The 24,816-nt window shown below is 41.3% G+C and overlaps 1 long non-coding RNA gene across 1 annotated transcript in view; it reads left to right on the top strand.

The window, feature by feature from the left end:
* Positions 1 to 23,067, top strand: part of LOC144580649 (uncharacterized) — a 54,046-nt gene extending 30,979 nt beyond the window's left edge. Inside the window, exons 2-4 of the long non-coding RNA XR_013530593.1 lie at positions 295 to 421; positions 2,329 to 2,443; positions 20,499 to 23,067. This is a non-coding gene — a long non-coding RNA (uncharacterized LOC144580649). The remainder of the gene's footprint in view (positions 1 to 294; positions 422 to 2,328; positions 2,444 to 20,498) is intronic.
* Positions 23,068 to 24,816: the final 1,749 nt, after the last annotated feature.

The following is a 24,816-nucleotide window of genomic DNA, read 5'->3' as shown; positions in this document are numbered from 1 at the left end:
TTAACCAGGTATATAACACAGGAGGTATCTAAAAAATGTGTAACATACATATTTTGGAGAAGTCGTATAGCCTGCACTGCATTTTGAATGCTGGCAGCATTTTGGAGTAACACGTAGGAGGTAGACACTGTCTCTGGCCTCTTAGGTAACCACATTATGGCTGAAGGCCCGTGCATTGCTGATGCCAACATATGTACAAGGCAGTGATTCAGTAAATGAGCAGAGATCATTTTTATTTCTATTGTGAAGCAGGTCTTTGTTAGAACAAATAAGATCTTCTTTCTTTGGTTTTAGGTAGCAGTGTACTAAAACATCAAATGAGCCTGTGTCCTTGCTCTGAAAGATGCAACCAGAAAATCCAAGCATGGTTAACTTATGAGGGTCAAAATATCTGAGGACAAAAATGTTTACACCTAAAAATGTAAGTAGGCCCTCTATGAGTGAATCTGTTAATTGTTCAGAGGAAAAGAGAGGGGTGGTTAAGAGTTTAGGCCCGGGGCCCAGAGTGCTCGGGATTGAATCTTTGTTCTGCCACCTATAAGATTTTGAGCAAGGAATTTAACCTTTGTGTCCCATAGTTATCTAGGATGCGAAATACTAGACCCTCACTAGACTGTTGGGAATACATGTAAGATTGGTGCAGTGCGGAATGTTAGCAATTTCTGTTTGTAATAATAATAGTCTTTCCTCACAAATGAAGGAAATAATGTACACAGTGGTCCCAGGATAATATAATATATCTATGTTGTTTAAGCCACTAAATTTGTGATGATTTGTTATACTAGCAATAGAAGATGAATACACCGATGTTGTGTTGCTTTTTACCCACATCTCCTAAAGTTAATCTTCTCCACCATGTTTGAGGTAGATAGTACTATCTTCATTATGTAGAAGAGGAAACAGATTTAGAGAGATCAAATAGCTGGGGGGAAAGTTCCAATAAACAGGGGCTTGTTATGAACGCCCTTGTATTTACTCAGAGCCAAGTCTTCGCAGATTTGGAGTCTCCAGATCTGTATCCCCCTTTATCTTTCCAGATTGGAAGTCAATGTTCCCCTTTATTTCTCTCATGGGAACCTCTTCATTCTCTTGAATAATTTTCTGTATCCTGCTTTGGATATCCTGTAACTTACTGTATATTTCATGGGGGATGAGAATGACCTTAAGCTCTTTTAAAATTGTTTCATGAGTGTTCAGTTAACTTTATAAGTAAATTGAGGAGTAAAGAAGGAAAGGACCATAGGTTATTGGAGCACCACCTCAGACAATTCTTTTTTTTTGAGACGGAGTTTCGCTCTTGTTACCCAGGCTGGAGTGCAATGGCGTGATCTCGGCTCACCGCAACCTCCGCCTCCTGGGTTCAGGCAATTCTCCTGCCTCAGCCTCCCGAATAGCTGGGATTACAGGCACGCGCCACCATGCCCAGCTAATCTTTTGTATTTTTAGTAGAGACGGGGTTTCACCATGTTGACCAGGATGGTCTCGATCTCTTGACCTCGTGATCCACCCGCCTCGGCCTCCCAAAGTGCTGGAATTACAGGCATGAGCCACTGTGCCCGGCCTCAGCTAATTCTTTCTATGCAAGATCTCCTTTTCTTTTCATAGCATCCAAATGGAGGGATGGGTAGAGAAGGCTGTAGCTAAGCTTCACTTGCATCCTGCATAGCAAGTATGTTGTATTGATAGGTTACTTAGGGCTTAAAAATAGTAAAACCATATCAGAGCCCATTTTATAACAAGAAACTTGAGGCTCAGAAGCTGGTTGATGGCCATAGGATCACACAGTTCTTATGTTTTGGAGTTAGGATTTGAACCCAGGGTATTTCATCATAAATCCCTTTGTGCTTCTGGGATCATGGAGAGAGGATTCCTCTGGAGGCTGTTAACAGAAGGGAGTAGGGAAGACAGAGGAAGGAGGAGATCACATGTGCTGTGCTGGTGTGGTGCCAGGCAGTGTTGTGAAACTGATGCTGGGGCAGGTGGAATTAACCTACATTGGCAGTGGTAGGCTACGTTGCTAGGAAGAGATGGGAAAGGGCCCAACCTAGAACATGAAGGACTCTCTGGGGTGGGGATAGGGTGGACCAACCTTGGAATCATTTCATCAAGCAGAGCCTGCTGAAATCTGGCATCTAGCATTGGTGGTGCCAGAACAACTGTGGTTTGGTTGTGTCTTTTCCCTGCTGTCATCTGCCCTCATGGGTCTTTTTGCAGTGACAGTCTGTAGGGTGATGCGGGAAGAGGAAAGAATGGAGGAATGATTCCTGCTCTGTGTGTGTGTGTGTGTGTGTTTATTAACCCTGGAAATAGCCTCTTTTATTTCTGTAGGTGGTTTTTCGCCCATATGAAGGCATCTTACCAAACACAGTATGAGCAGAATACACAGAAGCTTTCAAAAACGTACACGAGCCATGACTTGGTACCAAATGCCCAGGAACTTCAGGTTGGATTTTTTCTTTTTTAAGCTAGAATTTGAGAATGACGCATGGTCTACCTTTGACTGGATTTGAAAATGAATCATAGTTTAAAGCTGAACTGTTATTGTTATCTAGTTGAAGTTCCTGATTCTTTGGGGGTAGGAACTGGGTTCAGAGGGACGGAGCTTAGCATTTGGACTTTGTCCAATCATGTCTCCAGGTTTCCTCTCCTTAACCCTGAAATGTGGGCCTGGGGTTTTCTGGGTCAGGGTGTCCTCATGTCTTTACTAAGATCTTTTATCAAGATCAGCCTGGTTGTCTGGGGGCACTTGGGAATTAACCTCTAGAAAGAAGCGGAAGACTGCCAAGACTAGCTCCTTCTCTGAAAGATCCCTCTGAATGGCTCTGCAGCATCCCCGGGTTCCTGGACTCCTCAGCTGAAGTAGCACAACCCGTTCATTCTTTTGGTTAAGGTATTAACCCAAGGACGGGGTCATTCATTTTTGAAACTAACAAGAGCAAATCCAAAATGTTCTATGCTTAAGGGAAAAACCCACCATACAATTTTTTGGGCGGTGATCTAAAGTCACAAAGTTTTAAAAAATTATTATTGATACTCATGAATTTTGAAGCCATTTGAAAAGCTTAAAATTGTAACAGATGTTCCGTCGATACTGAGTTTATTGAGGGTTTTTAGCATAAAGGGCTGTTGTATTTTGTCAAATGCCTTCTCTGCGTCAATTGAGATAATCATGTGGTTTTTGTTTTTGGTTCTGTTTATGTGGTGAATTACATTGATAGACTTGCGTATGTTGAACCAGCCTTGCATCCCCGGGATGAATCCTACTTGATCGTGATGAATAAGTTTTTTGATTTGCTGTTGCAATCGGCTTGCCAATATTTTATTGAAGATTTTTGCATCTATGTTCATCATGGATATCGGCTGGAAGTTTTCTTTTCTTGTTGGGTCTCTGCCGGGTTTTGGTATCAGGATGATGTTGGTCTCATAAAATGATTTGGGAAGGATTCCCTCTTTTTGGATTATTTGGAATAGTTTTAGAAGGAATGGTACCAGCTCCTCTTTGTGTGTCTGGTAGAATTCGGCTGTGAACCCGTCTGGACCTGGGCTTTTTTTGTGTGGTAGGCTCTTAATTGCTGCCTCGACTTCTGACCTTGTTATTGGTCTATTCATAGTTTCAGCTTCCTCCTGGTTTAGGCTTGGGAGGATACAGGAGTCTAGGAATTTATCCATTTCTTCCAGGTTTACTAGTTTATGTGCATAGAGTTGTTTGTAATATTCTCTGATGATGGTTTGAATTTCTGTGGAGTCTGTGGTGATTTCCCCTTTATCATTTTTTATTGCATCTATTTGGTTGTTCTCTCTTTTCTTTTTAATCAATCTGGCTAGTGGTCTATTTTGTTGATCTTTTCAAAAAACCAGCTCTTGGATTTATTGATTTTTTGAAGGGTTTTTCGTGTCTCAATCTCCTTCAGTTCAGCTCTGATCTTAGTTATTTCTTGTCTTCTGCTGGGTTTTGAGTTTTTTTGATCTTGCTCCTCTAGCTCTTTCAATTTTGACGATAGGGTGTCAATTTTGGATCTCTCCATTCTCCTCATATGGGCACTTATTGCTATATACTTTCCTCTAGAGACTGCTTTAAATGTGTCCCAGAGGTTCTGGCATGTTGTGTCTTCATTCTCATTGGTTTCGAAGAACTTCTTTATTTCTGTCTTCATTTCATTGTTTACCCAGTCAGCATTCAAGAGCCAGTTGTTCAGTTTCCATGAAGCTGTGCGGTTCTCAAAGTAATAAAAGCTATTTATGAAAAACCAACAGCCAATATCATACTGAATGGGCAAAAACTGGAGCATTCCCTTTGAAATCCGGCACTAGACAAGGATGCCCTCTCTCACCACTCCTATTCAATATAGTACTGGAAGTTCTAGCCAGAGCAATCAGGCAAGAAAAAGAAATAAAGGGTATTCAAATAGGAAAGGTGGAAGCCAAATTGTCTCTATTTGCAGACGACATGATAGTATACCTAGAAGACCCCATCGCCTCAGCCCAAAAACTCCTGAAACTGATAAGCAACTTCAGCAAAGTCTCAGGATATAAAATCAATGTGCAAAAATCACAAGCATTCGTCTACACCGATAACAGACTTAAAGAAAGCCAAATCAAGAACGAACTGCCATTCACAATTGCTACAAAAAGAATAAAATACCTTGGAATACAACTCACAAGGAACGTAAGGGACCTCTTCAAGGAGAACTACAAGCCACTGCTCAACGAAATCAGAGAGGACACAAACAGATGGAGAAACATTCCATGTTCAGGAATGTTAGGAAGAATTAATATCGTGAAAATGGCTATACTGCCCAAAGTAATTTAAAGAATCAATGCTATCCCCATCAAGCTACCATTGACTTTCTTCACAGAACTGGAAAAAACCACCATGAACTTCATATGGAACCAAAAGAGAGCCCGCATAGCCAAATCAATTCTAAGCAAAAAGAACACAGTGGGGGGCATCACACTACCAGATTTCAAACTATACTACAAGGCTACAGTAATCAAAACAGCATGGTACTGGTACCAAAACAGAGATATAGACCAATGGAACAAAACAGAGGCACCGGAGGCAACACAACATATCTACAACTATACAATCTTTGATAAACCTGACAAAAACAAGCAATGGGGAAAGGATTCCCTATTTAACAAATGGTGTTGGGAAAACTGGCTAGCCATGTGCAGAAAGCAGAAACTGGACCCCTTCCTGACACCTTACACTAAAATTAACTCCAGATGGATTAAAGACTTAAACATAAGACCTGGCACCATAAAAACCCTAGAAGGAAATCTAGGCAAAACTATCCAGGACATAGGAATAGGCAAGGACTTCATGAACAAAACACCAAAAGCATTGGCAACAAAGGCCAAAATAGACAAATGGGACCTAATGAAACTCCACAGCTTCTGCACGGCAAAAGAAACAGTCACTAGAGTGAATCAGCAACCAACAGAATGGGAAAAAATTTTAGCAGTTTACCCATCTGACAAAGGGCTGATATCCAGAATTTACAAAGAACTCAAACAGATTTACAAGAAAAAAACAAACAAGCCCATTCAAAAGTGGGCAAAGGATATGAACAGACACTTTACGAAAGAAGACATATATAAGGCCAACAATCATATGAAAAAATGCTCATCGTCACTGGTCATCAGAGAGATGCAAATCAAAACCACATTGAGATACCATCTCACGCCAGTTAGAATGGCGATCATTAAAAAATCTGGAGACAACAGATGCTGGAGAGGATGTGGAGAAAAAGGAACACTTTTACACTGTTGGTGGGAGTGTAAATTAGTCCAACCATTGTGGAAGACAGTGTGGCGATTCCTCAAGGCCTTAGAAATAGAAATTCCATTTGACCCAGCAATCCCATTACTGGATATATACCCAAAGGACTATAAATCACTCTACTATAAGGACACATGCACACGAATGTTCATTGCAGCACTGTTTACAATAGCAAAGACCTGGAATCAACCCAAATGCCCATTGATAATAGACTGGATTGGAAAAATGTGGCACATATACACCATGGAATATTATGCAGCAATCAGAAATGATGAGTTTGTGTCGTTTGTAGGGACATGGATGAATCTGGAGAACATCATTCTCAGCAAACTGACACAAGAACAGAAAATGAAACACCGCATATTCTCACTCATAGGTGGGTGATGAAAAATGAGAACACATGGACACAGAAAGGGGAGTACTAAACACTGGGGTCTATTGCGGGGGAAAGGGGAGGGCCAGTGGGAGGGGCAGGTGGGGAGGGATAGCCTGGGGAGAAACACCAAATGTGGGTGAAGGGGTGAAAGCAAACAGAACACACTGCCATGTGTGTACCTATGCAACTGTATTGCATGCTCTGCACATGTACCCCAAAACCTAAAATGCAATAAAATAATAAGGAAAAAAAAATTGTAACAGATGATTTTGAAGCCTTTGGCTAAGAGGAAATATACTTTTTCAGCCGTCTCCATGAAGAGGGAACCCAAGTAACGAATCTGAATTTCAAGAGTTGTGAAACTGGAAACCAGACACTGGAAGGAGTTGGGCAGCTTTGGAAGACAAAGAGGGGGGCTGCCGAGTTCCCTGTGAGGTTATCGAACTGGTTGCTTGGCCTTCTGTTAGAGATACTCACCAAGTATCTCAGAATATGAGAATCCTCACGGCAAAAAAGTAATTTCAAATGAAAAACATGTTCACAACCTCTTGCAGGGACTTGTATGGGTGTTTGTCAGTCCTCACAAGCGAGAAATTCTTCCTTGGCCCTCACACAGCAGATCAATCTCAAATCTTCTGATTGGGTGCATTTCAGGGCGCGTCACATTCAATCAACAATTATTCTAGAGTATCTCTGGGTCTGCAACTGGTTAGATCTGAGGAGAGCAAGGCTAAGCATTCGCTGGGTATTTTAGGCCTTCCTACTTCTTCCCTGGCCTTCGCCTTACAAAATACTTGTCTCTGAACTCTTTCTTATCCGGTCTTCTGCCTTTTCTGTTTAAACCATCCCCTTACCTTAAACCACCCCTTCTTTGACTCCTGCCTGATCCTCAGGCTTTGCGGGCCTCTTCTGCTGGGAGTCTCTGAGCCAAAGACCCTACTGCCCAAGCTCTCTCTGCCCTGCTTGAGCAAAGGGCTGAGGAGTTCTGGCTCAGTGCACTGGGCTGCAATGAATGAGTCACTCTTCTGGCCCTTTCAGTTGTGCTTTTCACCCAGGTCTGATCACTGACTCACAAAGTCTCCAGAGCCTCATCCGTCTCTGGGAACCCTCCTGGCCCTCTGTCTCTCCACCCCTTCATGGATCTGACCCTTTCTGCTCCCCTTGCCAGCTCTCCCCAGGGACTGGAGTCTTGCCCCTGAACCACAGTCTGTTGATGGGAGCCCAGTTATCGCCATAGAAGAGTTATTGTTCCAGCTTCCTGTTCCTGGTTCAGTTTATTTGTTGGAAAACCTCATGTGTGGCTCACCATGCTGCAAATGTGCTCTCCTCCCTCCCCTGCCCCATGCTGTCTGCCTCCCTGGGTGACTGTTGGTTAGTTGCTGGCAACCCCTTTGCACGTCGGGCTCCGCTTGCTGAAATGATTCCAAGGCTGGTCTGCCCTATCCCCACCCCAGTGAGTCCTTCATGTTCTAGGTCGGGCCCTTTCACATCTCTTCCATCCTATTGCTGTTACCCAGCTACTGTCCATACATTTCCTATGCCCAAATTCACACTTGGTTGTGTTCAATCTTCCTACCATATACTTTCTCTGTCCTCGTTTTGCTGGTCCATCTCCTCACGTGAGGTCTATCCTTACTGTTGAGATAATGCGAGTTGTAATTATTAGTGATTGTCCCCACCATTCTCTTACAAATATGTCACCCAAAGATGCCAATGGCTATGTTATTGACAAGCCTTTGTCTCAGTCCTCTTGCTTTTTTCTGCAATCTCTTTCCAACATTTATTGCAGATGACCACCTGTTCTTCCTCAAAACACCCTCCTGCTTTGATGGTGTGATGACCACCTGTTCTTCCTCAAAACACCACCTGTTTTTCTTTTGTGACTGCCTTTGATGCTTTTGCTCCTAAGTGTTCATCCTCTTCTTCCCATCCTGGGGTCCTCACTGTGTCTTCTAAGACCTCCACGTTTACTCTTTTGTGAAAGTCATGTGCAGCTCTAAGCGTGCGACTCGGAAACCTGCCCTCCACGCTTCAGGGACTCTCCAGTTTTACCTTTCTGGTTTTAGAGTTGAAGCGGGATAGGAGAGGTTCCTGAAGCCAACTTTTCTGTGCCGTTTCATTTTTCCTGTCGCTTTCATCTTGTTATTCCTCCATTTCCTGAAAGAGAAACTTAGAGTCTTTTTTCTCTTTTAAACAGCGACATCCTGTATTGATACATTCCGGAGCCCTGCCATCTTCATTCTTCCCTTGTAGGAAAGCAAAGAAAACTTACCCACCAGAGTTGTTTCTCTGCAGCAAGAAGTCTAGCCTGCTGGAGTTGCTGGTGATTAAGTTTTCTCGAGGTAACTTGGGAGAAACACACACAGAGACATGTGCACATACATGAACACAGACACACACACACAAACACATACACACACACACACACACACACCCCAAGAATAGATTAGATTAGATCGGGTGGGAAGGGAGATGGGTTCCTGCTTCATCTGCAGTTTTCTCTACATATTCTGTTGTTCATTTTGGTGTTCACCCCGGGTCCTGAGCTGTAGGTGACTGTGATGGGCTATCACCTGAGGTGTCTGATGTATTAACAAGCCCAGATATGACAGACCTAGCGTAGGCATGGCAGGAGGTATGATGGTCAGAATGATACTCTTAAAGAAAACATTTATTTTTAAACAGAAATGATCAGGCTGTAATCTCTCCAGCTAAGCCAATAAAAAAAAGTCAGTGTGGGCCAGGTGCAGTGGCTCATGCCTGTAAATCAGCACTTTGGGAGGCTGAGGTGGGCGGATCATGCGGTCAATAGATGGAGACCTTCCTGGCCAACATGGTGAAACCCCATCTCTACTAAAAATACAAAAATTAGCCGGGTATGGCGGCACGCGCCTCTGGTCCCAGTTACTCGGGAGGCTGAGGCGGAAATATCACTTGTATCCAGGAGGCAGAGGTTTCAGTGAGCAGAGATTGTGCCACTGCACTCCAGCCTGGTGACAGAGCAAGACTCCATCTCAAAAAAAAAAAAAAAAAAAAAAAAATCAGCATGTTTGAAATTATATTTTTCTTAGTTTGCTTTTTACAGTGACAGCAACTTTGAATCACTGAATTCTGTCTCATATCTTTTAAAAAACAATTTTATTGAGGTACATTGATATGCAAAACCCAAACTCATTTAATGTAAACAATTTGCTGAGTTTGGACATATGAAAACACAATTAAAGTGATAGACATATCACACACCTCCCAAAATTTTCTCGTGTCCCTTTGTTTTTTTCTTTGTGATAAGAAAACATGAGATCTACCCTCTTAATAAATTTTTGGCTGGGTGTGGTGGCTCAATACTTGTAACCCCAGCACTTTGAGAGGCTGAGGTGGGCAGATCATGAGGTCAGGAGTTCAAGACCAGCCTGGCCAACAAAGTAAAACCCCATCTCTATGAAAAATACAAAAATTTGCTGGGCGTGGTAGTGCGCACCTGTAATCCCAGCTTCTCAGGAGGCTGAGGCAGGAGAATCACTTGAATCTGGGAGGCAGAGGTTTCAGTGAGCTGAGATCGTGCCACTGCACTCTAGCCTGGACGACAGAGCTAGACTCCATCTCAAATAAAATAAAATGAAAAAAATTTTTGTATTTAGTTGGCATAAAGTGAGTCGTATTCCCTGTTCTTGCCTTTTACAGATAAAGGGGTTGAGAAGCGAAGAGGTTTCATCCTGCTCGTCAGCAATGGCTGGTACTGATTCCTGGGATTTCTCATTAGGCCAGCATTCTGTCTACTATGCTTTTCTCCTAGGCTATTTTACTTCTTGCATTACATAATATAGTACAGTGTTAACTAAAGATCACGCCCTATAAAATAATAGTGCTGAAAACATTATGGGAAAATAGAAATTCAAAAAAGTAGGAAAAAGAAAATACATCAGTTTAGTTCTAACATTAAAACACAACTAATATGTAAATTTATTACATATTCATCCAGAATATATTTTCTATGATAGCTGCTTTTTTTCAATTTATGAGACTGACGTGCTGCTGGCTGTGCTGAGGGCTCCCTGCTTTTTTCAGTTTGAAAAATACTGTCAAAACAATTTTTTATTTTCGGCTTTGTTACAGTTATTTCTTCATGTTATTTAATCTTCGTCAACATTTAGAACGATAATATATGATTTTGAGCTTACATAATATTTTGTCGAGTGGATGTTTTAGTATTTAATGGTTTTTTCTGTGCTAAATTTAGAATGAAAATGTCTCAAATTATTACAAGTCTTTACTTGTTGATAGTATTGTTTATTCAATAAATATTTGTGAACTTCTTAAGTACTGGATGCAAAGGGAGAAGGTAAAATGATTGAATGAGTCACTGAATTGGAGCAGACGTGGCATAATGTGGTACTGAGTTATTTCAGGCAGTGAATTTGAGGTTTGAAAGATCTTGCTAATTTATCAAAATAATGCTTCCCTCTAAGTGTTTGCTCCAATTCAGAACCAGTTATTACTCATATTTTTTGCTAATTGGAGCTGTCCAAGATGGTCATAATACAGTGTCCACAATACCTGTGCTTGGCCAGCTTGGCAACTAGCTTGCTCTCTTGTGAGAACAGAGCTGGCCACAAGGGAAGCAAAAGGAATATAAACAAGGCACTGAAAACATTCGGTGCTGTAATAAGAAGGTCCTTTTGGTGCATTATTTACACCCTCCACTAAAGCAGAGAAACAAAGATTTCACTTGGTCTTGTGTAGTAGGTCTCCACTAAGCAAATTAATGACCAACAGTGAATTCCAAACCGAAGAGCATCTTGAAATTTACATGTGGTAGCCAGCCTCCAAGATGGTCCTCAGTGATCTTCACTTTTTCATGATATTCATGTCCCGTGTAGCCCCTACCCAAGTTGAAGCAGCTGGCCTGGGTGATCACTAGAACATAGAGAAAATGGTGATATTTGACTCCAAGGCTTGTAGATAAGCTCTGTTTCACATGGAAGTCACTATTACAGTTCTGTTATACAGGCAGTTCCCTCCCTGCCTCTCAGCATGTGGACTCGGTGTTGTTTTTGAAATTAAGTTCAAAATTATTTAGAACCATTTACACTCACTTGGGGTTTACTTTGTGCTTCCAAACCCATAGTAGTGCACATTACTGCCTTTAAACAGCAGATTCCGAACAAACAACATTGGCACAGTGAATTGGAAAGATGAAGAAACAAGACTTCAGTTACTCTAATTCTGTTATTCTGTGTGAATATGTGGAGTATTTGTGTTTAAAATTTAACATGAATTTTATTTTATCTTTTAATAATTTTTTTAAAGTGTGGGGGTACATGTACAGGAGGTGCAGGTTTGTTACATAGGTAAACATGTGCCATAGTGCTGTGCTGCACCTGTCAACCCATCACCTAGCTATTAAGCTGAGCATACATTAGCTCTTTTCCCTAATGCTCTCCCATCAACTCTCCCCTGACAGGCCCTAATGTGTGTCGTTCCCCTCCCTGTGTCCACGTGTTCTCATTGTTCAGCTCCCACTTATAGGTTAGAATATGTAGTGTTTGGTTTTCTGTTCCTGTGTTAGTTTGCTGAGGATAATGGCTTCCAGCTTTATCCATGTCCCTGCAAAGGACATGATTTTGTTCCTTTTTACGGCTGCATAGTATTCCATGGTGTATATGTACCACATTTTCTTTATCCAGTCTATCATTGATGGACATTTGGGTCGATTCTATGTCTTTGTTATAGTGAATAGTGCTGCAAGGAACATATAATGAATACATATGTCATGTATCTTTATTTATTATTTTATTATACTTTAAGTTCTGGGGTACACGTGCAGATCATGCAGGATTGTTACATAGGTATACACATGCCATGGTGGTTTACTGCATCCTTCCACCTGTCATCATGAGGTATTTCTCCTAATGCCTTCCCTCCCCATACCCCTACCCCCTGCTATCCCTCCTCTGGCTCTCCCACCTCCCCAAGAGGACCCAGTGTGTGATGTTCCCCTCCCTGGGTCCATGTGTTCTCATTGTTCAACAACCACTTATGAGTGAAAACATGTGGTGTTTGGTTTTCTGTTCTTGGGTCAGTTTGCTGAGAATGATTGTTTTCAATTTCATTCATGTCCCTGCGAAGGACATGAACTCATAGGTTTTTATGGCTGCATAATATTCCATGGTGTATATGTGCCACATTTTCTTTATCCAGTCTATCATTGATGGGCATTTGGGTTGGTTCCAAGTCTTTGCTATCATAAACAGTGTCGCAGTGAACATATGTGTGCATGTGTCTTTATAATAGAATGATTTATAATCCTTTGGGTATATACCCCATAATGAGATTGCTGGGTCAAATGATATTTCTATTTCTAGATCCTTGAGGAATTGCCACACTGTCTTCCACAATGGTTGAACTAATTTACACTCTCACCAAACATGTAAAAGCATTCCTATCTCTCCACATTCTCTCCAGCATCTATTGTCTCCAGATTTTTAAATGATCATCATTGTAACTGGCGTGAGATGGTATCTCAGTGTGGTTTTGATTTGCATCTCTCTAATGACCAGTGACGATGAGCATTTTTTCATGTTTGCTGGCTGCATAAATGTCTTTTGAAAGTGTCTGGTCATATCCTTTGCCCACTTTTTGATGGGGTTGTTTTTTTCTTTAAATCTGTTTCAGTTCTTTGTAGATTCTGGATAGTAGCCCTTTGTCGGATGGGTAGATTGCAAAACTTTTTCCCATTCTGTTTGTTGCTGGTTCACTCTAATTATAGTTTCTTTTGCTGTGCAGAAGTTCTTAAGTTGAATTAGATCCCATTTGTCCATTTTGGCTTTTGTTGCCATTGCTTTTGATGCTTTAGTCGTGAAGTTCTTGTCTATGCCTGTGTCCTGAATGGTATTTCCTAGGTTTTCTTCTAGAATTTTTATGGTGTTAGGTCTTGTGTTTAAATCTTTAATCCATCTGGAGTTAATTTTTGTATAAGGTGTAAGGAAGGGGTCCAGTTTCAGCTTTCTGCACATGGCTTGCCAGTTTTCCTAACACCACTTATTAAACAGGGAATCCTTTCCCCATTGCTTGTTTTTGTCAGGCTTGTCAAAGATCAGATGGTTGCAGATGTGTGGCGTTGCCTCCAGGGCCTCTGTTCTGTTCCTTTGGTCTGTATCTCTGTTTTGGTACCAGTACCATGCTGTTTTGATTACTTGTGGTTGTAGTTTGAAGTTAGGTAGTGTGATGCCTCCAGCTTTGGTTTTTTTTTTTTTTTGCTTGGGATTGTCTTGGGTATGCAGGCTCTTTTTTGGTTCCATATGAAGTTTAAGGTTGTTTTCTCCAGTTTTGTGAAGAAGATTCAATGGTAGTTTGATGGGAATAGCATTGAATCTACAAATTACTTTGGGCAGTGTGGCCGTTTTCATGATGTTGATTCTTCCTAACCATGAGCATGGAATGTTTTTCCATCTGTTTGTGTCCTCTCTTATTTTGTTGAGCAGTGGTTTATAGTTTTCCTTGAAGAGGTCCTTCATGTTCGTTGTTAGTTGTATTCCTAGGTATTTTATTCTCTTTGTAGCAATTGTGAATGGGAATTTGCTCATGATTTGGCTCTCTGTTTGTCTGTGATTGGTGTATAGGAATGCTTGTGATTTTTGCACATTGATTTTGTGTCCTGAGACTTTGCTGAAGTTGCTTATCATCTTTGGGCTGAGATGATGGAGCCTGCTAAATATACAATCATGTTGTCTTCAAATAGAGGCAGTTTGACTTCCTGTTTTCCTAACTGAATACTTTTTATTTCTTTTTCTTGCCAGATTGCTCTGGCCAGAACTTCCAATACTATGTTGAATGGGAGTGGTGAGAGAGGGCATCCTTGTTTTGTGCCAGTTTTGAAAGGGAGTGCTTTCAGTTTTTGCCCATTTAGTATGATATTGGCTGTGGGTTTGTCATAAATGGTTTATATTATTTTGAGATACATCCCATCAATACCTAGTTTATTGAGAGTTTTTAGCATAAAGGACTGTTGAATTTTGTCGAAGTCCTTCTCTGTATCTGTTGAGATAATTGTGTGGTTTTTTTCTTTGGTTCTGTTTATGTGATGGATTACGTTTATAGATTTGTGTATATTAAAGCAGCCTTGCATCCCCAGGATGAAGCTGACTTGATTTTGATGGATAACGTTTTTGATGTACTGTTGGATTTGGTTTGCCAGTATTTTATTGAAGATTTCACATCAATGTTCATCGTAGACATTGGCCTGAAATTTTCTATTTTAGTTGTGTCTCTGCCTGGTTTTGTTATCAGGATGATGTTAGTCTCATAAAATGAGTTAGGGAGGAGGATTCCCTCTTTTTGTATTGTTTGGAATAGTTTCAGAAGGAATGGTACTAGCTCCTCTTTGTACTTTTGGTAGAATTGGGCTGTGAACCCATCTGGTCCTGGACTTTTTTTGGTTGGTAGGCTATTAGTTACTGCCTCAACTTCAGAACTTGTTATTGGTTTATTCAGGGATTCAACTTCTTCCTGGTTTAGTCTTGGGAGTGTAAAGTGTGAAAGTGTCCATGAATTTATTCATTACTTCTAGATTTACTGGTATATGTGCATAGAGATGTTTGTAGTAATCTCTGATAGCAGTTTGTACTTCTGTGGAATCGGTGATGATATCCCCTTTGTCATTTTTTAATAGCATCTATTAGATTCTTCTCTCTTTTCTTTTTTATTAGTCTGGCTAGCTGTCTATCTATTTTGTTGATCTTTTAAAAACACCAGCTCCTGGATTTATTGATTTTTTTGAAGGATTTTTTTTTGTGTCTCTATCTCTTTCAGTTCTGCTCTGATCTTAGTTATTTCTTGTCTTCTGCTAGCTTCTGAATTTGTTTGATCTTGCTCCTCTAGTTCTTTTAATTTTGATGTTAGGGTGTTGATTTTAGATCTTTCCTTGCTTCTCATTTGGGAATTTAGTGCTATAAATTTCTCTCTTGACACTGCTTTAAATGTGTCCCAGAAGTTGTGGTATGTTGTGTCTTTGTTCTCACTGGTTTTGCTGAGGAGTTATTTATTTCCAATTATGTGGTCAATTTTAGAGTAAGTGTGGTGTGGTGCTGAGAAGAATGCATATTCTGTGGATTTGGGGTGGAGAGTTCTGTAGATGTCTATTAGGTTCAGATCTGAGTTCAAGTCCTGGATATCCTTGTTAATTTTCTGTTTCATTGATCTGTCTAATATTGACAGTGGAGTGTTAAATTCTCCCACTATTATTGTGTGGGAGTCTAAGTCCCTTTGTAGGTCATTAAGAACTTGCTTTATGTATCTGGGTGCTCCTGTATTAGGTGCATATATAATTAGGATAGTTAGCTCTTCTTGTTGCATTGATCCCTTTACCATTATGTAATGCCCTGCTTTGTCTCTTTTATCTTTGTTGGTTTAAAGTCTGTTTTATCAGAGACTAGGATTGCAACCCCTGCTTTTTTTTTTTTTTTGCTCTCCATTTGCTTGGTAAATCTCCTCCATCCCTTTATTTTGAGCCTTTGTGTGTCTTTGCATGTGAGATGGGTCTCCTGAATACAGCACACTAATGGGTCTTGACTTTATCCAGTTTGCTAGTCTGTGTCTTTTGATTGGGGCACTAAGCCCATTTACATTTAAGGTTAATATTGTTATGTGTGAGTTTGATCCTGCCATTTTGATACTAGCAGGTGGTTTTGCCTGTTAGTTGAAGTAGTTTCTTCATTGTGTCAATGGTCTTTACCATTTGGTATGTTGTTGCAATGGCCAGTACTGGTTGTTCCTTTCCATGTTTAGTGCTTCCTTCAGGAGCTCTTGTAAGGCAGGCCTGGTGGTGATGAAATCTCTCATCAATTGCTTGTTTATAAAGGATTTTATTTCTCTTTCACTTATGAAGCTTAGTTTGGCTAGATATGAAGTTCTGGGTTGAAAGTCCTTTTCTTTAAGGATATTGGCCCCCACTCTCTTCTGGCTTGTTTGTAGGGTTTCTGCCAAGAGATCCACTGTGAGTCTGATGTGCTTCCCTTTGTGGCTGACCTGACCTTTCTCTCTGGCTGCCCTTAGCATTTTTTCCTTCATTTCAACCCTGAATCTGATGATTATGTGCCTTGGGGTTGCTCTTCTTGAGGAATATCTTTGTGGAGTTCTCTGTGTTTTCTGAATTTGAATGTTGGCCTGCCTTGCTACATTGGGAAAGTTCTCCTGGATTATATCCTGAAGAGTGTTTTCCAACTTGGTTTCATTCTCCCTGTCATGTTCAGGTACACTGATACAACGTAGATTTAGTCTTTTCACATGATCCCATATTTCTTGGAGAATGTGTTCATTTCTTTTCACTCTTTTAAATTTAATCTTGCCTTTTTATTTTATTTCATTGAGTTGATTTGAGTCTCTGATATCCTTTCCTCTGCTTGATCGATTCAGCTATTGAAACTTGTGTATGCTTTGGGAAGTTCTTGTGCGGTGTTTTTCAGCTCCATCAAGTTGTTTATGTTCTTCTCTGAGCTGGTTATTCTAGTTAGCATTTTGTCTAACATTTTTTCAAGGTTCTTAGTTTCTTTGCATTGGGTTAGAACATGCTCTTTTAGCGTAAAGAAGTTTGTTATTACCCGCCTTCTGAAGCCTGCTTCCACCAATTTGTCAAACTCATTCTCCATCCAGTTTGCTGAGGGGTTGTGATCCCTTGGAGGAGAAGAGGCATTCTGGCTTTTGGTGAATTCAGCCTTTTTGTGCTGGTTTCTTCCCATCTTCATGGATTTATCTACCTTTGGTCTTTGAAGTTGGTGACTTTTGGATGGGGTCTCTGAGTGGATGTCCTTTCTGTTGATGTTGAAGCTATTTCTTTCTGTTTCTTTAGTTTTCCTTCTAACAGTCAGGACTCTCTGCTGCAGGACTGCTGGAGGTCTACTCCAGACCCTGCTTGCCTGGAAATCACCCACAGGGACTGCAGATCAGCAAGGATTGCTGCCTGTTCCTTCTTTTGGTAGCTTTGTCCCAGAAGAGTACCTGCCAGATGTCAGCAGAGCTCTCCTGTATGAGGTGTCTCAGGATTATTGCGAGTCAGGGAGCCATTTGAGGAGGCAGTCTTTCCCTTATCAGAGCTCAAGTGCTGTGCCGGGAGCTCTGTTGCTCCCTTCAGAGCTGCTGGGCAGGGATGTTTAAGTTTGCTGAAGTGGAACTCACAACTGCCCCTTTCCCCAGGTGCTCTGTCCTGGGAAGGAGGGGTTTTATTTATAAGTCCCTGATGGGCTGCTGCCTTTTTTCAGAGATGCCCTGCCCAGCAAGAAGAGTCTAGTCCATATGTATCTTTATAATAGAATCATTTATATCCCTTTAGGTATATACCCAGTAATGGGATTGCAAGGGTCAAATGGTGTTTCTGCCTCCAGATCTTTGAGTAATTGCCACACTGTCTTCCACAATGGTTTAGGCTCTTTTTTGGTTTCATCTGAATTTTGAAATAGTTTCTTCTAATGCTGCAGAGAATGTCAATGGTAGTATAATGGGACTAACATTGAATCTATAAATTACTTTTGGCAGTATGGCCATTTTCACAATATTTATTCTTCCTGCCCATGAGCATGGATGTTTTTCCATTTGTTTGTGTCCTCTCTGATTTCCTTGAGCAGTAGTTCTCCTTGAAGAGGTCCCTCATTTCCCTTGTTAGTTGTATTCTTAGGTATTTTATTCTATTTGGAGCAATTGTGAATAGGAGTTCATTCCTGATTTGGCTTTCTGCTTACCTGTTGTTGGTGTATAAGAATGCTAGTCATTTTTGCGTATTGATTTTGTATTCTGAAACTGCTGAAGTTGCTTATCAGCTTAAGAAACTTTTGGGCTGAGGTGATGGGGTTTTCTAGATATAGGATCATATCATATGCAAACAAAGACAATTTGGCTTCTTCTTTTTCTGTTTGAATATGCTTTATTTCTCTCTCTTGCCTGATTGCCCTGGCCAGAACTTCCAATACTATGTTGAATAGGAGTGGTGTGAGAGGGCATCCTTGTCTTGTGCCAGTTTTCAAAGGGAATACTTCCATCTTTTGCCCATTCAGTATGATATTGACTGTGGGTTTGTCATATATGGCTCTTACTATTTTGACGTATGTTTCTTCAATACCTAGTTTCTTGAGAATTTTTAACTTGAAGCAATGTTGAATTTTATCAAAGGCCTTTTCTACATCTATTGAGATAATCATGTTTTTTTCTTTAGTTCTGTATATGTGATGAATCATATTTATTGAAATGCATACGTTGGACCTACCTTGCAACCCAGGATGAAGCCGACTTGATTGTGGACAAGCTTTTTGATGTGCGGCTGGGTTTGGTTTTTTATTGAGGATTTTTGCAATCCATATGCATCAGGGATATTGGCCTGAGGTTTTCTTTTTTGTTGTATCTCTGTGAGGTTTTGGTATCAAGATGATACTGGTCTCATAAAATGAGTCAGGGAGGATTTTCACCTTTTCAATTTTTTGGAAGAGTTTCAGTAGAAATAAATGATACCAGCTCTTCCTTGTACCTCTGGTAGAATTCAGCTGTAAATCTATTTGGTCCTGGGCTTTTTTTGTTGCTATTTATTACTGCCTCAATTTCAGAACTTGTTATTGGTCTACTCAGGGATTTAATTTCTTCCTGGTTCTGTCTTGGCAGGGTGTATGTGTCCAGGAACTAATCCATTTACTCTAGATTTTCTTATGTGGATAGAGGTGTTTATAGTATTCTTTGATGGATGGCTGTATTTCTGTGGGGTCAGTGGAGATATCCCCCTTATCATTTCTGATTGTGTCTATTTTATTCTTCTCTAGCTATCAGTCCACCTATTTTATTACTTTTTTCAAAAAACCAGCTCTGGATTCATTGATATTTTTGAAAAAATTTTTTTTGTGTCTCTAACTCCTTCAGTTCCACTCGAATCCTGGTTATTGCTTGTCTTCTGCTAGCTTTGGGGTTTGTTTGCTCCTGGTTCTCTAGTTCTTTTAGTTGTATTGTTAGCTTGTTAATTTGAGATCTTTCTACCTTTTTGATGTGGACATTTAGTGCTATAAATTTCCCTCTTAACACTGCTTTAGCTGTGTTCCAGAGATTCTGGCATGTTCTCTCTTCATTCTCATTAGTTTCAAATAACTTCTTGATTTCTGCCTTACTTTCATTATTTACCCAGGAGTCATTCAGGAGCAGGTTGATCAATTTCCATGTAGTTGTGTGGTTGTGAGTGAATTTCTTAATCTTGAGTTCTAATTTGATTGCCCTGTGGTCTGAGAGACTGTTAATGATTTCAGGTTTTTTTTTTTTTTCATTTGCTGAGGAGTTCTTTGCTTCTGATTTTGTAATCAATTTTAGAGTAAGTGCCATGTACCAATGAGAGGAATTCTGTTGTTTTGGTCGAGAGTTCTGTACATATCTATCAGCTTCACTTGATCCAGAGCCGAGTTCAGGTCCCATACAGCACATCTTGATTTGGATTCGCCACATTTTAAATGTGCAAAGGCCACAGTGGTTGGTGGCTGTTACATGAAACAGTGCTGATCTACAGCTGTCTCAGTGGAAAAGGCACAACATGCCAACAAAGTAATGAATTCACTGTTGCTAGATTCATTCAAGCATCTAGTGTGTGAAGTTCAAAATTCATGAGTCCTCCACCTGAACCTTATTAAGCTTTGTGGGCTTATCACTAATTCAGCACATCCATGGACAGGGATGTGTTTATACAGCAAATATGCAGGAAACCACTGGCCATCAGATGACACAGACCTTCTGAAGCCACATGCCACTCACAGACCGCCGAGCTGTGTGTTTGTACGTGCAGACTATTGTACCAGCACCGGAACTCCATGTGCTGAAGGCATGGGCACCCAGTGAAATATTTGAGTGGAATTTTCAAGCAAAAGCTGCTGAAAGCGTTTCCAATTTAATCTGTAAATACAGTTGGGGGATTTTTGCACATGAATCAACTCGTTTACTTTGACAAGCCCTCTCTGTGCTCTACCCCTGCCCAGTCTCCAGCTCACAAAGGTGCTCTATGTATAAATTTTCAGGGGGGTGGGAGGAGGTGCATGGAAGTTCAAGGCAAACTTCTCTGAAAAATGAAGCATCTGGGAGCCAGGGTGGAAATACAGGAAGGGTCCCCTGTGTGAATTTCCACCCTCCCTCACCTGAAGTGCTGTTCCAAGGGTTGAAGGTGGATTCACATTATCTCATCTAATAAGATAGATGAGACTTACAATTCTGTATAAGTATTAATATAATTAATATAATTAGTGATTATTTTGAAGAATAGTTACAAGGATATTGATTTTTAAAGTCTGTGTCTCATCTTTTTCCCATTCATCTCATGCTTCATTTTGATGAAAGAAAGGAAAAGAAGAGCGGTCAGAAGGACACCAGGTAGCTTGTGGCTGATCTGTGCTTGAAGGAATGTCTTGTGTTGTGGAGCCCATTTCAGTGGCATCTCCTTGAGTGACAGATGGGGGGATCACAATCCATAATGACAATGCCATCATAAGAACAGTGACCAACATTGATTCAACATTATGTCCATGACCCTTGATATGGAACAACTTGTTTTATCCTCACCATCGCCCTATGAGGTAGACACTGATATGTGTCTCCATTTCACTATGGAAGAAGCTGGGACCGAGAGGTTAGATGCTTTGCTCAGGTCATCCAGCTGGTAAGGGGCAGAGATTGGGTTCAAACCCTGGTGAAGCCTTAGTTCTTACCCAGAAGACTACAATCTGTCATGATTGGAAGCTTCCTTAAAAGCCATCCCACCAACTTCCTGGAAAGGTAAAAATCTCTTTGACTTTCCAGACAGATGGTCATCCAGCCCATCTTGAATGCATCCAGTTGCTTGAATACATTGAGCAACAGGGAGCTCATTACCTTGTCAGCAGCCTATACCTTTTAAGAAAAGCTCCAACAGTTGGGAAATTATTCTTTAGATGAAGCTATTTCCTACCATTAGTGAGATTTGTTCAATGTTCCTGGGGTATACAGGCTTCTTAAAACTGCCATGAGATAGAATTACACATGGTGGGACCTAAATCTCTGTATGCATGTGTTGTGTCAAACCCCCATCGACTCCAGTGGAGATGGCACTACATGCAAGAGACTGAAGAAGAGATTCAGAGCCAGCAAACAAGACATGGGTTTTACTGGGGACTTACGTATAGGGGAGAGTCCAGTGGTAGCAGGCTAGAAAGGAGATCTGTGTGGCCGGCCCAGTGGTGGCAGGCTGCTTGCAAAAGGCATGAGGCTCACATCACATTTTCACTTATCACCCTCCCTCTAACAGTCTTCAGCGGGTTAACCTTCACTTAACCCAAAACAAAGGGCCTCAGTCTCCAGTATGGCCTGTGTTCCGTGGCCCAGGCTTGGAGCTCAGATGTTCCTCATAGAAAAGGAAGGAATCTCTGGGTTCGGCACTCTCAGATTTCCTAGCTCAGATCACACATTTAGATGTGCCTGCCATACAGGGTCAGTCTCAGGGAGTCTACGTTACTGCTCTCAGGTGCATTTACCATACAGCGTATTAATATAATTGGGAGTTAGTTTCAAAGAATAATTACAAGGATATCCATCATTTAAATCTGCCCCTCACCTTTCTGTTTCACTGCCTTATGCTCCAGTCCATAGAATGATTTACTCCAGATCCCTGTTACGGGTCTCAGGAGGTCCTGCATCCACACCTCTACTCTTGCTGCTCTGAATATTCTCCAGTACCTGTTCATCACCAAATGCTGCTCCTTCTTCAAGCCTCACTACTCCCTGCCATGAAGTCAGCTTTGCTAAGGGAAGAAGTCGCTGTTATCAGTGAGAACCAGGCGATTGTTCATTAAGGAGGGTTAAAATCAAGAGGTGATGTCACATCAGCAACATGGTGGAATATGAGGGTCCTGACTATTCCTTTTCTAACAGATGCACCTAATAAACACCTACGGATCAATACTCCCTGAGAGAAAGCAGAAACTAATTGAAAGACTCCTGCATGCTGAACTGAGAAAAATATTCACATTGAAACAGGAAAAGCAGAGACAGAATCTGATGGAGAAGAGAGGGTAAGGGAAGATGTTTGTCAAAGGATATACAATTTCAATTATTAATAGATAGAAGAAGAGGCCAAGGCGGGCAGATCATTTCAGGCCAGGAGTTCGAGACCAGTCTGGCTAACTTGGTGAAACCCTGTCTCTACTAAAAATCCAAAAATTAGTTGGGCATGGTGGTGCATGCCTGGAGTCCCAGCTACTAGGGAGGCTGAGGCACGAGAATTGCTTGGACCTGGGAGGTGGATGTTGCAGTGAGCTGACATTGTGTCACTGCACTCCAGCCTGGGCAACAGAGTGATACTCAGTTTCAAAAAAAAGAAAAAAAAAAAAAGAGAAATAAGGTTTAGTGATTTTTGCACAGCACCGTGGCTCACAATGCTAACTATAGTTAGTCACTGATAATGCAGTACATATTTCAAAATTGTGAAGAGTATATTTTAAAAGTTGTCATCACAAAAAGTGAGAAATAGATGAGGCGATGGATATATTAATTAGGTTGATGTAATCATTCCACAATGTATACATGTATTAAACATCATGTTGTACCCCATGAACATATGCAATGATTATCTGTTAAGTAAAAAATTTAAAAAGCCATAAGCCTCAAACACAGTGAAACAAGGTATAATTCTTCACTTTATTTCTGTTTCAAAATTGTTCTGGCTATAAAAGTCCCTTTGTTCTTCGTACTGATTTTAGAATCAACTTGTAAATATCTACAGATATATTGCGGGCATTTTGTTTGAGATTGCATTGAATCTGTAAATTGACATTTTAACAATCTTGAATCTTTCAACTCAGAGACATGGTATTTCTCCCCATTTAACAGATTTTAAAATTTCTGTCAGCAATGTTTTATAGTTTTTAGTGTACAGATGAACATTCTTTTTATCAGATTTATCCATATCAAAAAATTTAATGCTATTGTAAGTGGTATTGTTTTCTAAATGTCCATTTTTTGATGCTTGTTGCTAGCATTTAGAAATACAACAGTATTTGTATATTACTTTTTTTATCCCATAATCTTGGGAACTCTTTTATTACTTCTAGTAGCTTATAGATCCCATAGAATGTTCAGCATTAACATGTATATTATGTGTAAGTAAATAAAGACAATTTACCGCCCCCCCCTTGAAAAAGGTGCTGTCCCTCCTCTAGACCTAGAGATAATATTAAAGTTGTTTTGGCATCTGTGTCATGCTGGAAGGTGACTGGGTTTCCTTCATAGTTACGTGACTTTAGGAAAACCCTTTCATATCCTGGGCCTGCCTTCCTCATCAGCAAACAGATATTGTATCAGTGGATCTGATTGATTAAGGTGTTGCCTATTAGACCCCCTGGGCAGCTTTTAAAAATGCCAGTGGTGTAAGTGCTCTGTTAGACCTGTGAATGGGTAAACCCACTGTGAATGCAATTCTCAGTCTGCATGAGGAAGATGAGGGTGGAGTTTCAGAGGCACTGAAGCCTGGGAATCAGGGTCCTGGCTGGGAGAGAGAGGAACATCTATCAGCTCTGCAGAATCCTGAGAGGGGCCTGAGGCCATCTGTTCGTGGAGAAAAGGCCTTAGCACACACAGCTTCCCTTGCACACCAGTGGTGAGAGCTGGGGAGGTGGCTGAGGACCAGTCATGATGCTCGTGGCAGCTTGAGTCCTGGAGAGGGTCCCACAGACAGGGTCAGAGACCCCCTCCCCCACAGAGGGGCTCCACACTTTTCAGTTCTGAAACTACCTGGGCATCTACTGACAATATGGAGGCAGCACAGCGTCCGGGGTCTCTGGTGTGGGAATTTACACTCCGCCAATCAGAGCACTGGCGGCTGAGCTGCCCCAAGCCCTGGAGTGTTCCCAAGCATCATCCTGCTGCTCTGGTTTTAGCCTTTGGGGACTTGAACATTTAGTACATAGTAGCAGAGCCTTATCCCCAGATGGAAACAAGTAACAGGACCGCCTAAAAGAGAGGGACCAATGGCAATGACGGTGGCAGCAGCCTTTCGAGAGGATTCTTCCCAGCAGTGCTATTTCCAAATGGGACAGGTCCTGCAATTGACTCAAGGGCCAGAGCAGCCACAATGACCTGTCTCTGTCCTCTCTCCCATAGCACCCATCCTCCTGGCTCATGAAGGTTCAGCATGAGACAGAGGAGGGCCAGGTGCAGTGAACAGCCTCTTTCTGGCATCACCAAGTTTCCGTGTTCTCTGCCAGAACATGGAAGGGCTTCTGCCCTGGAACTTTGAAGGGCTTGTGTCCAATACCCTTTGGAAATGAGATGCAGCCTATGGACATGCTTTGAAAAATTAAGAGTATCATATAAGCCCCGGGGTTATTTTGCCCAACTGGCATTCATTTCCTTGGAATTCTTGGCTTTTTCCCGTTATTGTGAAACTGCTCTTCAAGAATGAGTCAAGGGGCCGGGCACGGTGGCTCAAGCCTGTAATCCCAGCACTTTGGGAGGCCAAGGCGGGTAGATCACGAGGTCAAGAGATCGAGACCATCCTGGTCAACAAGGTGAAACCCCGTCTCTACTAAAATTACAAAAAATTAGCTGGGCATGGTGGCACGTACCTGTAATCCCAGATACTCAGGAGGCTGAGGCAGGAGAATTGCCTGAACCCAGGAGGCGGAGG

Source organism: Callithrix jacchus, chromosome 21 (assembly GCF_049354715.1).
Source record: "Callithrix jacchus isolate 240 chromosome 21, calJac240_pri, whole genome shotgun sequence".
NCBI classification, from domain to species: Eukaryota; Metazoa; Chordata; class Mammalia; order Primates; family Cebidae; genus Callithrix; species Callithrix jacchus.
This window is presented reverse-complemented; position numbering and strand designations above follow the sequence as displayed.